The sequence below is a fragment of the Thunnus thynnus genome, chromosome 15, assembly GCF_963924715.1.
Source record: "Thunnus thynnus chromosome 15, fThuThy2.1, whole genome shotgun sequence".
NCBI classification, from domain to species: domain Eukaryota; kingdom Metazoa; phylum Chordata; class Actinopteri; order Scombriformes; family Scombridae; genus Thunnus; species Thunnus thynnus.
Window position 1 is genome coordinate 27,190,345 of NC_089531.1, and position 14,986 is coordinate 27,205,330.

General features: G+C 38.7%; 1 long non-coding RNA gene across 4 annotated transcripts in view; it reads right to left on the reverse strand.

Annotated features, from left to right (window-relative positions):
* LOC137198013 (uncharacterized) overlaps positions 1–14,986 on the reverse strand; it is a 124,247-nt gene that overhangs the window by 33,231 nt on the left and 76,030 nt on the right. The window lies entirely within an intron of this gene.

Genomic DNA, 14,986 nt, shown 5'->3' on the forward strand with positions numbered 1-14,986 from the left:
GGCTGCCTGGGGAGCCTGAAATTGACAAGGCAGACAAATGGGAAGAGAAATGAAGGGAAAAATCAAAGGGAGATAGGAGCAGTCATATCTGTCCCCATCATGTTTGTGGAGCCAGAACAAAGTCCCCAAAGGATGTTTAGTGGCTGGTGGCCAGAGACAGTGGTTGATGCTAAAGCTAGTTATGGATTGGTTTGACATTTGTCATTGTTTTCAATGGAGGAATAATGACAAAATCCACTAATTCTGGCATAAAGTCATGCCTGCAGAAGCAACATAGTGACTAAAATAATAATTCTCTGATTTATTTTGCCATTTACCTACACTGTAATGTCAAAGCAGATAAATTTTAAGCAAATTTCTGAAAATTTGACAAAATGATTCAGTGCATGATTCCAACTACATTTATACTTAAGAGGATGTGCTGTAACAAGATTACATATTAAACCAATCACCAATAAGTCAAGTGCAATACACACCAGATGTATCATATTGTAGCACAGTGATTCCCAACCAGGAGTGCTAGTATCAACTAATTTGATTACATAGGAAATTACGATTTTACTAAAAACAATATATACACACATACTGAGCTATTATCACGTAAGAGTGGATGAAAACTTGCACAAGTGAGCAGAAGTGTAAACAGTTATCTAAATGGTCAAAATAGTTAGCTAAAAGTAATGGATAAACAGTTGAAAGTACAGAAAGTACAAGCACAAAGTACAAGGGGGCCCTCACAGTTATAGTAATTAGTAATGGATAAATGGTTGAAACGTCCAACTTCTGCCACTTAAAGTGGTAGGAAATAAATGTAAATTTAACCAAACCATGCCATGCGTGAGGAAGTAGTCAAAATACAGTAGCAAGGATATACTGATCTGGGGGAGGAGGGGGTGATGTGATAAAGCTGCCACTTTTCTGGAAGAACATGTCAATGCTGGGAAGTAAAGGAGTCAGTATACTTCAACTGAAGTGCTTTTTGACTGTGACCAGGGTGTGTACTTGTCTCTTAAGCTCTCTTTCTTCTTTCATCTCACAACTACCTCTGTCACTTTGTTGCATGTATAACCAAGTGAAACACCTTGAGTGCCTTTGAGGAGAGACTGTCCAGATGTGTGCACTGTTATCTCCATAGAGGTGCAAAGTCGGAGGAGCTATTTTGGGAACCCTGGTACCAGAGGGTAAATATCCCATATATTTTGTCCATAGACAATCGACAGTTGGAGCACTTCTATTGCTTAGATTGGCACGAAACTCTCCCAGTTAAGTCATCAGTATAAAAGATGAACAATTGTGTTAGAAAATATCAGGTTCCATGCTACATGTATGGCTAGTGGTGGGTGGAATCTAAGGAATACAATTTTGAGAAAACTGAAAACACAATCTCCATTTTAAATCAATTCACTTATAAATTGTGGTTAATTTTGGATGATCTCAACAATGTGGTGTGCTTTGTTCTCAGCTGCAACAACTAAGCATTCTGAATTCACTACTGATCTAATTCGCACTTCTGACTGGCTTCTTCTCCATAGCAACAGCAGCCTTGTCTCGTGAGTATTGTAGTATTTTGAGCTGTCCACCATGCCAAAGTCACGTACAAAACATGATTTCTCAGAAACAAATTTCAAATAATTAAAACTGTAAATTAAACTTAAACCTTTACATTATTCAAGAGAGTCTGTATAGTGACTGTATTCTCACATAGTACTGTGGTTTTGCATTCACACCACAAACAAATCCACCAAAGTGTGCATGGAAATGGGTTGAGACTGTTCTTCTCAGGCAGTCTTGGTCTGGTTCTTTACAGACAGACAGACAGACAGCATTTGTGTTTTTTTAATTAATATATTTGCCTCTTCTGCAAATTCATTCCTGTGGTGTTTTAACAGCCGTGGTGAGAATGATTATGACGTGGAACATGAGCGCTGTCTGGACTTGAACGGCCAACACTGTGGTCACTTACATCCCTGAAACCCCACCTTACTTATTCTTTATTCAATGGGATTTCTGATGGAGTGGAGGCATCCAACATTATAAATATATCAGCTATCACAGCCAATAAAAATTTTGGCTTTGGAATCTGCATTGATGGGGGGCAACTTTTTTTTGCCTGCACACAAAAAAACTAGCCAAACTGTATCATCTTTGCGCCAACTGGTTTCAACTGAAACAAAAGTTGCCATATCCTAGTTTTCTTGGCAATTCTGTACATTTCAGCTAAAACCCTCTGTTATGAAAAATGAATAGTAAAACTGATTAGATATGTAAACTTGAGGACCACATGAAAAACTTTCTACATAACTTTTTAGGAGGCCCTCTCTCAGCTTGTGGCCCTAGTTAGTCCACCTATTCTCCTGACTGCGACGAACTACTATCTTCACAAATGTTTAATATCTATACTCCTTGTCTCCCTTTCCAGTGAAATAAAGCGGCAAGAGCATTTTTCTTCTACCCACCATCCACTCTGGAAGCAGTGAGGACAAACTAGCAAACTAATGCACATTTACATTCCCTGCTCAGCCTTCTTATTATTCACACTGTGAATCACAATAAATAATAGAGAAAGACTGAGGAAATCTGACATTTTGACCTGAATTCAGATATTATTAATTCAGATATTAAAATAAGCCTGCCTAAATTGTACACCCATGTTAATCAAAATAATTATTGCTTTCTGGTTGACTGACATCCTGCATGGTTTATCAAAGCTATGGGTTCAATATTCTCATGTTATTCTCATGCTCCTTGACAATCCTGCATCTGTTAGTGAGCATTAACTGCTCTCTGTTAGCACCAACACAGAGACAGTATCCAGACAGATTGATTGTGTGCACACCAAATATTCAAGTGTTGAGTTTTCAGTGACTATTATGTGCAGTTAAGTGATGTTTGGAAGGTTGGTTGTTGACTCAGTTCTGATGCTGCTATTCAGATCTAACAAAGACTGTTTAGTTGACTCTGATATACCTTACAATCTGATATAAAGTAGTTTTTTTACATAGTATTTTGTATATATTCATATGTGTAGAGTTAAATTAATGCTAAAAATTTGCTGCAATGGCAGTCCTGAGCTATGTACAACATATACCGGTACATTATTTAACTGAATTAATTAAATTTAGGAACAAAAACACCTCTTTTCATGTTAAGCAATAACCAGGCATCCCACTAAGAAACACTGCATGGTGCCATAATATTCCAGAGCAGATTAGTGCGTTATCCCCCTTGTCCTTGTACCTGGGGGTTAAATTGGGATGTGTTACATGTGGGGGGGTGGGAGGACTTCGAAATTTAAAGAAAATAAATTTATGCAACATATACACATTATCTAACTTAAGTGAAACTAGGGGTATAAAAAAGCTTAATAAACTAAAATTAAATGAAGCCTTGTCTCCATGAGAGGCAAGACAAAGACTGCAAGATAATTCCTTTTCGTTAATTAATGTTATGGCTAGTAAATGGTCAAACTAGCCTGTATTACCTAGCAATGGTGTAATTTGAGTTGCTCTGATATTCTGCTCAAACCACAATGGTCCTGACAACGCTGAGAGATTTCAATACGTGCTAGCTTGCTTGATAGTTTAACTTGAACTAGAGCTTGTCAGCTAGCTTGATGTAACAGCTACCAAAGATCGGAAGCAACCTGCTGCAAACTTAGTTATAATATAATTTTGTAAAATCTAAACATTGTTTAACAGAATATCAGAGCAATTTACATTCTGTTGTTAAACCTATCAGTTTCTGATCTATTTTTCTTCCTACATTGCCATCCACTAGCTTTTAAGGAAACCCATTGACAGAAAAAAGGGAAACCCAGTGAAGGTTCTGGAATTCGCAAGTTCTTACATCACCTCATTTAGGCCTATGTTCTCTACAGCTACAAAGAATACATGTATTAGTCGTTTGAATATATTATGACTGGGAAAAGTGTAAAAACATATACACTGTTGAAGTTGTGCAAAGTTAAGTGTCCCCTGATGACAGGTCTATGTGCCTGGGCTAAGCCGCAGACAGCCCCACCCCAATTTAACCCCTGCTTGTACCTGAAGAGGATAGAGGAGCAACAGTCTCCAGGCAACTCAGAGGGAGGAAGGCAGTGACAGCAGCCTCCAGTCACAAGATACAGAGCTGATAAATGGCTGATCAGTCACAGAGACAGGGGCAAAGTCTCTGGGTCAACAGTGGCTGAGTGGAATGCAAAGAGCAGCCGCTCGCTCTCTTTAAACCAGATACTGACCACAATACCAATCTATTCTGCAGATATGTTGGCACTACACTATACTATATTATACTATACTATACTATCCATTCTGTGCATAATATATTATAGTATGATATACAATGCATTCTATGCATAATATGTATACTATGCTAAACTATACAAACTACTGTTTTATACTATAGTGCATCATACTAGATATTACTATACAACAATACTTTCAGTATACTACACTATTGTATATCATATATACAGTTTACATAAACAATGGTATACAACATTATAGTATTCTACAGTATGTGAGGTTATTATTATATGACAGTATGCTGTATTATGTTGTACTACACTATGCTATACTACAGTATGCTACTCTTTGGTATACTTCAGTATAATACATTGACATTTTATGATATATTACTACAATATAATATACTATTGTATACTACAACAAGCTACATTAAGGTATATTAAGATATAAGATAGTATGCTATACTAATACATATTACGCTATACTATGCTACGGTATGGTATATACTACGTTATGCTACACTATGGTAATACAGCATGCTACATTACCTAAATGCTATACTACTGTGCATTATCTATATTTAACTTAAACCTGCATGAAATTAGTTTTTGGCCACTTGGGGGCAACGGAAACAAGTAGTGAACACAGCATTAACATATCATTACCATTTAAAATGATATGGCAAACTTGTTAGCTAACAGTTGCTTCTTTACACATCCAGCAACATTATCATTCATTGAGTGTCATGTTTCAGCCCATCGGGTGAATGTAAGTCCATTCACTCTCCTGTAGTTTTTATGTTTTTGGTCTACACCAACTCCTGAGGGAAATATCTGGCTCCTTAGCTGCTAAATATGTTCACCAGCTACTCTACGGCTAACTGTGTCTGTCTGCTGTTTGGTGCTGAGAAGGTAGTGGATAGTAGTTTTTTAAGAGCTTTTTCTCTAAAAACAGCTGTCTGCTGTGGTTGGAAATGAAAATTCTCTGTAGGTTCATCACTACAAGCAATGCCTCTGAGATTATACACTGCAATTTGATACATTGTTATGATAAAAAATATCAATATCTGCTTTAAATCCTTTAAATCTGAGTAAACCTAACTATACTGGCCTTCACAAAAACAATTTTACACAGGACTGACTGGATATTGTGCATTCCGCACCAACACTACTCTACTACATTATATAAGACTTCAGTATAGTTTCCCTCTCCCATATTGCACTATGTTATGATACTATACTGCATTATAGAGGAGAATTGTAGCTGTAGAATTTTAATGCACTTTATGTTAGATAACGATGTAAGTTGTTGTGACCAACATCAAATGGATGCTACTTCTCTGGCATGTTTTCATTCCTCTACCCTGTGAATATACTATACTATACATGTCATCAGTCATACAGTGAATATTTGGTTTATAAATATGACCTCTGAATGTTCCCTGAGCTTAACTTGTATTAGTCAGAACTGCTCTTATGGAAGCAAGTGGCTCTTTGGCAGGCCGTTTGAGAGCCTATTCCCCAGTGCTGAGGTTCACATACATGATTTCATTTTCAATTTCTGTCAGTTCACTTCCGAATATATATTCTGAATGCAACCTGAAAAACGCACAGATACACACACACACACTTACACACACAAACAATACGAGCGGTGGCAGGGCGCCACTCAGCCTTGCATCCCGTTGTGTCACTGCACGCCTCTAAATTATTCAGTGTCACTCAAATATTGATATGGAAATCACAGCTGACTGAACTGACAGAGACCAGAGAGAAAAGCTGCAAAGATCCACTGTCCTCATTCTACCGTCCTTTTCTTCTAGCTTCTCTGCTCCACTTGACTGATACCTTTTGATGGCAGCAGCTGCTATTCCTTATTTTATGTCCATTTCAAACAGGATACTGTGAACACTAAAAATGATTGATTTCTGATTTCACAGAACAGTAAAAACATCTCATGTGATTTGAGCACTTGATTATGAAGCATGGCTCCCTGCAAGTGGCCCTAGAGTCAGCAGAGTAATATTCTGCAGCAACATGTCTCAAACTATATTGATCTGGCACTGTGTGACTCTGATTACAGAATCAGCTCTTCCTTTTCACACCTCATGACTAAATGAATACAGACACACCGCAATCATCACACGGTCAGAACCTATTCTCTCTATACACCAGCAGAATCAATACCACAATGTGTAGGATCAGCCTGTTTTACATTGCCAATAGCAACTGGAGGGGTAGGAGTGCATTCTCATTCCTTTCTGTGCACATCATGCTTGGCTGATTAGATGTACAAAGGTTAGAACCGGGGAATGGTCCCTTTGTAAGAAAAAACTCACTTCCTAGCGCCCTCTCAACTGTAACATAGGGTATACCCACTACTATTATCCTTTAACCATCACAACTTTTCCAGGAACCCGGGAGCCATTTTAGGAACTCAGGAACTGCATTTCTGACTCTAGAAACGAGAGCCAGAGTAATTAAAGGCCAAGGTATGCTCAGAAGTTGGTTAGTTTGTACAATGTGTTGTCTGACCTCATCTGAAGGCAAAACTGTTTGTGTTCTGAAGGGACACATTTAAAGGTGAGATGGAAAGCCTACTGTCGTGAAGAGGTGCGAGACATGATGAATCATACAAATGGGGTAATGGAGCACACCTTCCGAATCTCTTTCATCAAAGGCATTCATGGTGTTGCACTTGTTTGTCATGAAAAGTGACAGAAGTAACTGTGTGAAGAATAAAAAAAGAGCTTGACAAAGAAGTTCAAATTCTGCTTACTTTCTCACCTCTGCACACCTGGCAAATCACCGCGTGAAGCAAGCATGCTTCCTGGATTTTTGATTTCCAAAAATTACAAAAACTGTTGGACACAGACTCTGCTATCTTGATGTCTGCAAGGTGTTGGGGGAGGGGGCATGGGCGCCTGGTTATGTTTTAAAATGGGGGAGAAAACTTGGAAGGATACATTATTGATGGGAGGGCCTGGGGTTCCTCCCCCAGAAAAAAAATTGTAATTCAAAATAATTTCTTGCATTTTTACACCACTTAACCATTTGGATTAACTCAAGAATCCGCCACCTGTACTAGTCTAGATCAGTTAGGTTGAGGGTGCTATGAAAGAATAGTATGTATCAAGAATAGTATATAATTGGGTGGATTAGGACAGGAAATGATTATCAGAAGAATTTCATATTTGAAATTATATTTATAAAAACATTATGTAGCCTAAAATGGTAGTAGGTTGCAGAGTACTAGGCCATCTTCAAGGTGAAACAAGGACAAGCAGTTTATATAAATGAAATAGCCTTCAACACATCACAATATGATTTGCATAATTAAACCTGGTTAAACAATGTTAAACATGAGTGTTGCTATTCTCAATACTCACAAGGCCTCCTTCAAAGTCTAATAAATGCAAGTACAAACAACCAATGAGAGAGAGTGGCTGCACCGGAGTTGGGCTCTTGAATACATCTCAAACTTGGACTTGAAAGTGAGACTCTAAAGAAGAGGTAACAGCATTAATCATCAAGAAAAGAAGAGGAAGTATTATCTTTGGACATATTTTGTAAATCAAAATAACTAGCTAGCTGTCAACTGCTAACTGCTACCTGCCAATGTCACTGACATTCCAAAGGAGAAACAGCACAGAGGAAGCTAAAAGAAGAGTTATTTTGGGAAGACAAAGAGAAATTAAGGAATCCTTGTTGGTGGTATTCTCTCTCTCTCTCTCTCCATGAACTGGTGTGATGGCAGTGCAACGGATGTTTGCAGCTGCCTCTCCTAGTTCCGCTATGAGAAATACTGGCTGGGAGCTAAATCAGCTGAGTGTGCTTGGTCTGCTACACCCAGTGGACCATGGACTTGCCTGGAGCTGTGCCGGAGAGAAAACATCTAAAGCGGTGCGACAAGATGTGGAAGTGGGGCAAGTGTGGAGGAGTGCAAGCTAGGCTAACTGTTGCCTAATGTTCTCTGGACAGCAAAATGGATTATATAACTCCCCCATCAGTGCTGGTCACTTGTTGACATGCAGGAGCTATCTACATCGAACTGAGACATGTACTTTTCTCTCTGCTGCTAGCTGCTCATTCTTTCTTTTTTTCCCTCTTGGTATATGTTTTTATCATTTTTTAAAGGGGATTTTTAGACATACAGTATATCTTTATCCTTTCTGTTGTTTGTTGCACTGCTGTGGGCTGGGAGGAACAGCATTTTGTTTTTTTTTGTATGCAAATATACAAGAAAATGACAATAAACTACATCTTGAATCTTGAATGAAATGGCGTCACGACAAGTATCTAATTCCAATGGATGCATGGTGTGAAAGTGTCAATTGCATGAGTCTCACAATCAATGCGTGAGAGTTGGCAGCCCTGTTGATAACCACATTACACTTAAAAGAGCCGACTCTGATTCGACTCCTTCACGAATGTCCCATCTCCACAGCCCAGTCCTGTCCGTTCAGCGAGCTAATGTTAGGTGGGTGGGCTGGCAAAGTTAGCTAACATTGTTTCGCAAATCAGTTCGGCAATTCAGCAACAGTACAATCTTACTTTTAGCTAATTTAAAGTTTAGCTTGCGTTAGGGTCACTACACCTTCTTGTCCAAGATATCACTTCTGGATCCAAAAATCCAAGATGGTGAAGGTCAAAATGACAAACTTGAGGCTTCAAAACATGAGTCCACAAACCAATGGGTGATGTCAGGATGGCTACATCCAGAGTTCGACATCAACCATGGCCCGATGGCCCGTGGCCACAAAAAGTTACTCTATGGCTACCAAATATTTCATGTAGGTGGCCCCCTGTGGCCACCATGTTTTATCCCCATACTGCAAGCCTTCGCCAACACAATGTTACTGGGAATTCACAAAGGAAGTGAGACGTGAGTAAACATGTTCTAACCGTTCAATCCACACTGACTCTGACCTGCGTTACACGTCTCTGTCCACAGAAGCAGCCGTCTGGCAGCAGCAGCTCCTGACCAGCGGCCAGCTAACCTGCCTTCACCAGGCTGACTGACTCTCTCTCACTGAGATTAGCAGAGATTAACTAAACCAAAATAGTTTGCATGTCGGCTCCATGGGAAGAAATCAACAGTGTTTGTATTTATTGATTCATTGACTTTATTTCCCCGCCAACTGTAGCGAGTGAAGGGACTCACTCAGAGAAACGGGTGAGCTCACAGACAGACTGGGAGCCTTGATCAATCAATATAGATACTGTTAACACGTTCAAAACACATATACGGCGGGATGTATGTGTGACTTAAACAGCTGTCTGTATAGATTACGCTTCACATTTGACAACATTCTCAACAACAGCTGACATCTTGCTTTAATACACAGGGGAGAGTGGTTGACGGGTAATGTGTGGGCAGATAAAAGTGCAGAAAAAGGTGACACCTCACTCCCCCTACTGGTGGTGCTGTGGCACTGTCAGAGATTTCATCATACAAAAACTGCAAGTCTCAGTCTAAAAATTAGTTTATTATCAGCAGCAGCTCATGTGCATGTATGATCAATTATCCTTTAACATTATAACCTTAGAAAACCAATTATATACAGTGGAGTCCAAAAGCCTGAGATCACAAATCTCTAATATTTTTATTTAAACCTGGAAATAATCAGAAAGTTTGAGGATGCAGAAACTTCAGAAACACAAGATGTTACGACATGTAAAATATAGAAGATATATTTAAGATTCAGCACTATTTCTAGGTCAGCAATCAAATTTAAGCAAATTTGTAGCATTGATCAACTTAACTCCTTTGTACGAAAGGTCAGATTTGCTTGAGTTGTATCCCTTCCACTGAAGCGTTCAGATGACACTCAGGTGGATTTGATCTACTCATCAGAGGCTTGTTCAAGTAACTAACTTGTTCACCTGTTAAATATGGCTTTAAAATATAAAAATAAATAAATAAATATATAAACAAATATGGGTTCTTCAAAACATTTTCTTTGTCAACTTCTTTTATTTATAAGGCATATTCAATCATTTTCATTTATTGACTTTTCACAGTTAAGGAAGGCTGTGTTAAGTTGCATTAAATTGCCTTTTCTGTATTGTTTTTACACAAGTTTACATTTGGACCACCAAATTTAGGGACTTGTTGGCTCGTGGGGCCAGTGCTTAAAAATGTTAGCGTCTATCCCTAATGTCCATCATTTTTATACAGTCTATGGTATGTAGTCTCTTCCTCAAACCTGTCCTCTCTACACCAAAACAGTGACAGAAAGTTGAAACTGAAAACCAGTGACACTGAAAAAAAACAGACAGCATAAAAAAACCCTGTCACTGAAAAAAGACAGACATGAAGAAAAAGCTGAAGATTGACATTGAAAAACACATCATTATCCAAAAAAAACATCAAAAGAAAATAAGATAATAAGATTGTAAGATTGTAATGTTTTTTTTAAATGCCTGTGTTTTATTTTTCAGTGCCAATACTTGTTTCAGTGCCAATACAACTTTTTCCAATACAAATGTTTCAATGCCAATGTTTATTTTTTCAGTTCAGGTTTTGCTTTCAATGCCAAATTTTATTTTCAGAGCCAAAATTTAACTGTCACTTTTCTGACCCCATAAACAGGAACCTTACCAGTGGCTCAGAAAGCATTTTAGGCACTTGGGAACTTTATCTGCCCAGTCAGGTCCAGTGACTAGAGATTACTAATTAGTCAAACACAAGCCAAACAGCAATGTGCAAAAGGGACCTTATAAGTTTGTTCCTGGGGCTCTTTAATGGTGGAAAAGAGCCATATGTGTACTGTAGCCTTAAGCTCTCACCTTGCGCCTTTGCAAGCTTGGCAATAATCATGGTTCATGCCTACTTGTAAGAAGGCAGTCAACAACTCAACTGTGACAGAACGTCCTCTTGTTCCTCTAAAGGTGTACATTCTGCACTCTGAGTGGGAACCTGCCATTCGCTCTCTGCCCACTAACTGGCTTTCATCCTAGTTCGATCAGCTCTGCAAGTACAGGAAACACTTTCTCAGGCTTTCATGACAAACAGAGCGACGGGAGGTTTTCTGAATAAAGCTTGGTCAATAACACCCACATGGATCAGTTGTATACCCAAACTGTCATCTGTGATTATATTATGAGTTGTGTCTCACCTTACAACAGTGCCACACAGGTATTGTGATGGCAAACCGTGTGGCTTTTAGTTACATAAAGCTCTTTCAAATATCTAGGTTTTTTTGTACTGCTCTCAGCTATATACTATGCAAACAAACAGGCACACAGAGGACTGTGCGATCCAGACAGACTTCGATTGGATAACAGCTTATATAATCAGGCTGCCTGGGAAGAGCACAGCAGAGGTCATAAGGCAAAGACAGCCGGTGTCATTCCAATGAGCTGGTTAGGGAACTAGTATTTCAGGAAGATTCAGCAGGCTCTCTGACTCCTGACATGGCCATGGCTCATGTTACATCTTGTGTATCACGCACTGTTTTGCAGACTATTGTCTCTCTAAGGACCTGCATTCAGCTCATTGTCAGAAATTCACAGTGATCTATCTTATCAGAGGCACTCCCCACCATGTTGATTAGATGCTGTTATGGCAGCCTGCACCGCTGTTGACAACCAAAGTAAATACATTGTCAACATGAAAGCTGCTACCTGCTTCCTTTTTTTTCTCCAATTCATGACTTAAATTTTGCTCCGAGGAGGGTTTCCAAAGCTGGTTTTACAGCCCCTGGATATGTAAAATGTACACATTAAGAATCTCTGCATGCAAACTTTCATTTCAGCCTGAAATTTAAACAACAATAACAAATACAACTGTTTCAAAAAATCTATTCTAGAAAGTAGCAGATTATTGTTTACAATGCAAGAGGCTGCATATAAAGCACTAAAACCAACCCTGAGCAATATTTGGCATTGTGCTTTCCATTTTACCTTTGAACTGCATTAACTGTGGATTATAATACATTAGTATCAGGGCAGAAACTGTTGACATAATCTATAGCCCCATTTGGAAGGGATTCATACTACAGTGGGAGATGTTTTTTGTAATAGACAAGGATATTCTGCAAGAAGACCATGTGACCCTTTTTACCAGGAGGCTTATTAAACTTATTTAATTTATTGTTATTAATGTAAAAAAATGTGCATTTTTACCAGTTATTTAATTATTTACACAGACTGCTGCAAACTACTTAAATGGTTCTTTCTGAGCTCCTGTGATGACATTACAGTAATAAAGGTCCAGTGTCTGCAAGGTGACAGAATTAAAGACCCTGACAACATATTTTCTCAATTAGCTTCTTACTGTGATCAGTGGGCTCCTACATGAACATGCTATTTTCTGCCAAAGTTAGAAGAGTGTTTGTTTTTTCTCAAGAAAAGTTTCTGTATTTGTGTCTTTATCTGAGCTTTTCTCACTGGTTTAAAGTGGGCAAGGCTCATTTGGAAAAAAGGTCACATTATTTCCACACACCAATCAGAGTTTAGTAACATCTGAATCTAAACGTGATGAAAGTTGTGTGGTTGTTTGCTAATGTTGCCACATCCACAGAGTCCTGATTAAATAGATTAGCAGAGTTTTGGAGTATTCAAATATTTTTTTCCCTCAAACTCTACATCTTTTTGCTTATTCAGTCAAGAAGACTTTACTAAATTTTATACAGAAACATTTAACATTTGAAACCATTTCTAAGGCTTTAAATACATTTAACTCATTATAAAGGCAGACTAACCATGACAAAACCACATGAAACTACAACAGCCCACTTGATGAGCTTGCAAGGTCTGGCTCTTTCATTGTTTCTTATTTTTTCTTTCAGTGGATGAATTGACTGAGTGTTGGCGTTAACAAGTTAGCATCAATCAGCTAAGCAAAATTCAGGAAGCCAAGCTCTAAAACCCGGAGATACACTTTTAAAATGCAAAGGTCTCTTTGGGTGAAAAATCACAGATACAGGATTACTGACCAGTGTATGTTATATTAAAATCACTCAACCTCCTCTTGAGAAATAAATCCTGTCCCAATGGATTTTATGTCCGCTACACTGTTGGCTTATAGACAATCAACTTTTGCTGTACTGCACAATGTGTTATGTAATAAAATACAATGCTGTCAGACTGACTGCTGGCACAGCAATGTGGTAAAAGATGACAGAGTGACAATAGAGTCACAAGCTTTATTAAATTCATCCTCACTCCAGAAAAGTCTTTGTGTCTGAAACTGACAACAACACTCAATAATCACAGACACATTGTTTGCATGTTTGTGGTTGATTCCTTTTTTGTGAATATGTCATGCATGTGAAGGTTATTATTGTACTGGTTGAGCCTTTCTCTCTGCATATGACAATTCACACTGAGGTGGTCCTGAATTGTTTTGTGGGGGCGATGTGAGGGTTTAATCTACATGGATATTTGTGCCAGATGTGAAAAGGCTTTTAGCATCTTCAGTTGGTTGGTCTGTCCAGCAGTCCACTACTCTGGTTCGAAAAAAGGCTAACGAAGAAACAATCTAAGTAACAAATAAATCATCTATGGTGGCCTTCCAGCAGCTGATCATTTTATTGTCTGAACACAAGCAGATGCATGACAAGTAGGACAGGAGTTAAAAGAACAGGACTTAAAACATATGGCAGAAAACTGCTTACAGCTGACAGCCTGAGGAATATGAATGGTGACTGAGTACATTATTGATCTCTGCTGATACACATGCGGCTGTCTTCAGTTATGACTTTAGTCTAATGCTGATAGATCTGACTGACATCAAGGAGCCCAATCAGAACATTGAATCCACCCCCATCAGTGTCCCTATCAGTAACTCTATTGAACTCAGTGCCCTCTCAGTCTTGATCTTAACAACTGGAGAAGAGAAAGGACTGATTCACCTGATTGTATCTATAACTCCATGTCCGGGCAAAACCAACCAAATAGTACAAAAAGTATCCCAAAGTATCACAAGCCACTTGAATTAGTTTTTACCTGTCCAATCAAATTAAAAGAAGCCCAACTGGGGCCAAATCTAGCAACACTGCTGTAGTCTAAAAGTATGTCTTGATTTTTATTTTACTTCTTTTTGTTTTTTAATCAGTTGGGGAGGTTACAAAATCTCAAACTCTGTGATATATATTTTTATTCTACAGAATGCAGAAATGCAACAAGAAAAGGAGTAGATAAATAAGAAAGCAGTGAAGGTTTCTGTGCCCAGTCACTGAACACAGGAAGGAATTTTAGGTATCATATGATAGGTAATGCTAGATAAGGTCAGGCTGCTTATCAGTGGCTGGAGATTTCTCTTTTTGTCTGCTGGGAATTCTTTCTGTTATTGCGCCACTTTACTGCTGTCAAACTGGAGGTCTAGTCTGTACGGTCTTTCAGTAGCATGATATATTTTGTGACAATTTGTTTTAAAAACTTAAGAAATATAAGGTCTTCACAGGAAGATGGAGAAGTGGGAGTAGTCATATTAGCTCCACTTCAACATCATCATTTGCTCAATAAAAGCTTTGCCTGTCATTAGAGAAAAGCCCTGCTGAGATTTCTGTGAAGGCCCAAACCCATGCTAATGACTGAAACAATCATCTGCAGTCAGATGCTGTTGTCTTTGTCCTCTCTCTGACACTTATCCCTCTGTCCTCTTCCACTCAGCCCCACCCATCATCTCAATCCCTCTTTGTGTTCCTTAACCACTTGGAGTTTGTACTGTGTGTGTTGAAGAGACCTTCTGTCTGTTGGATAAAAGAGGGGGCAAACAGAGAAACAGTGATA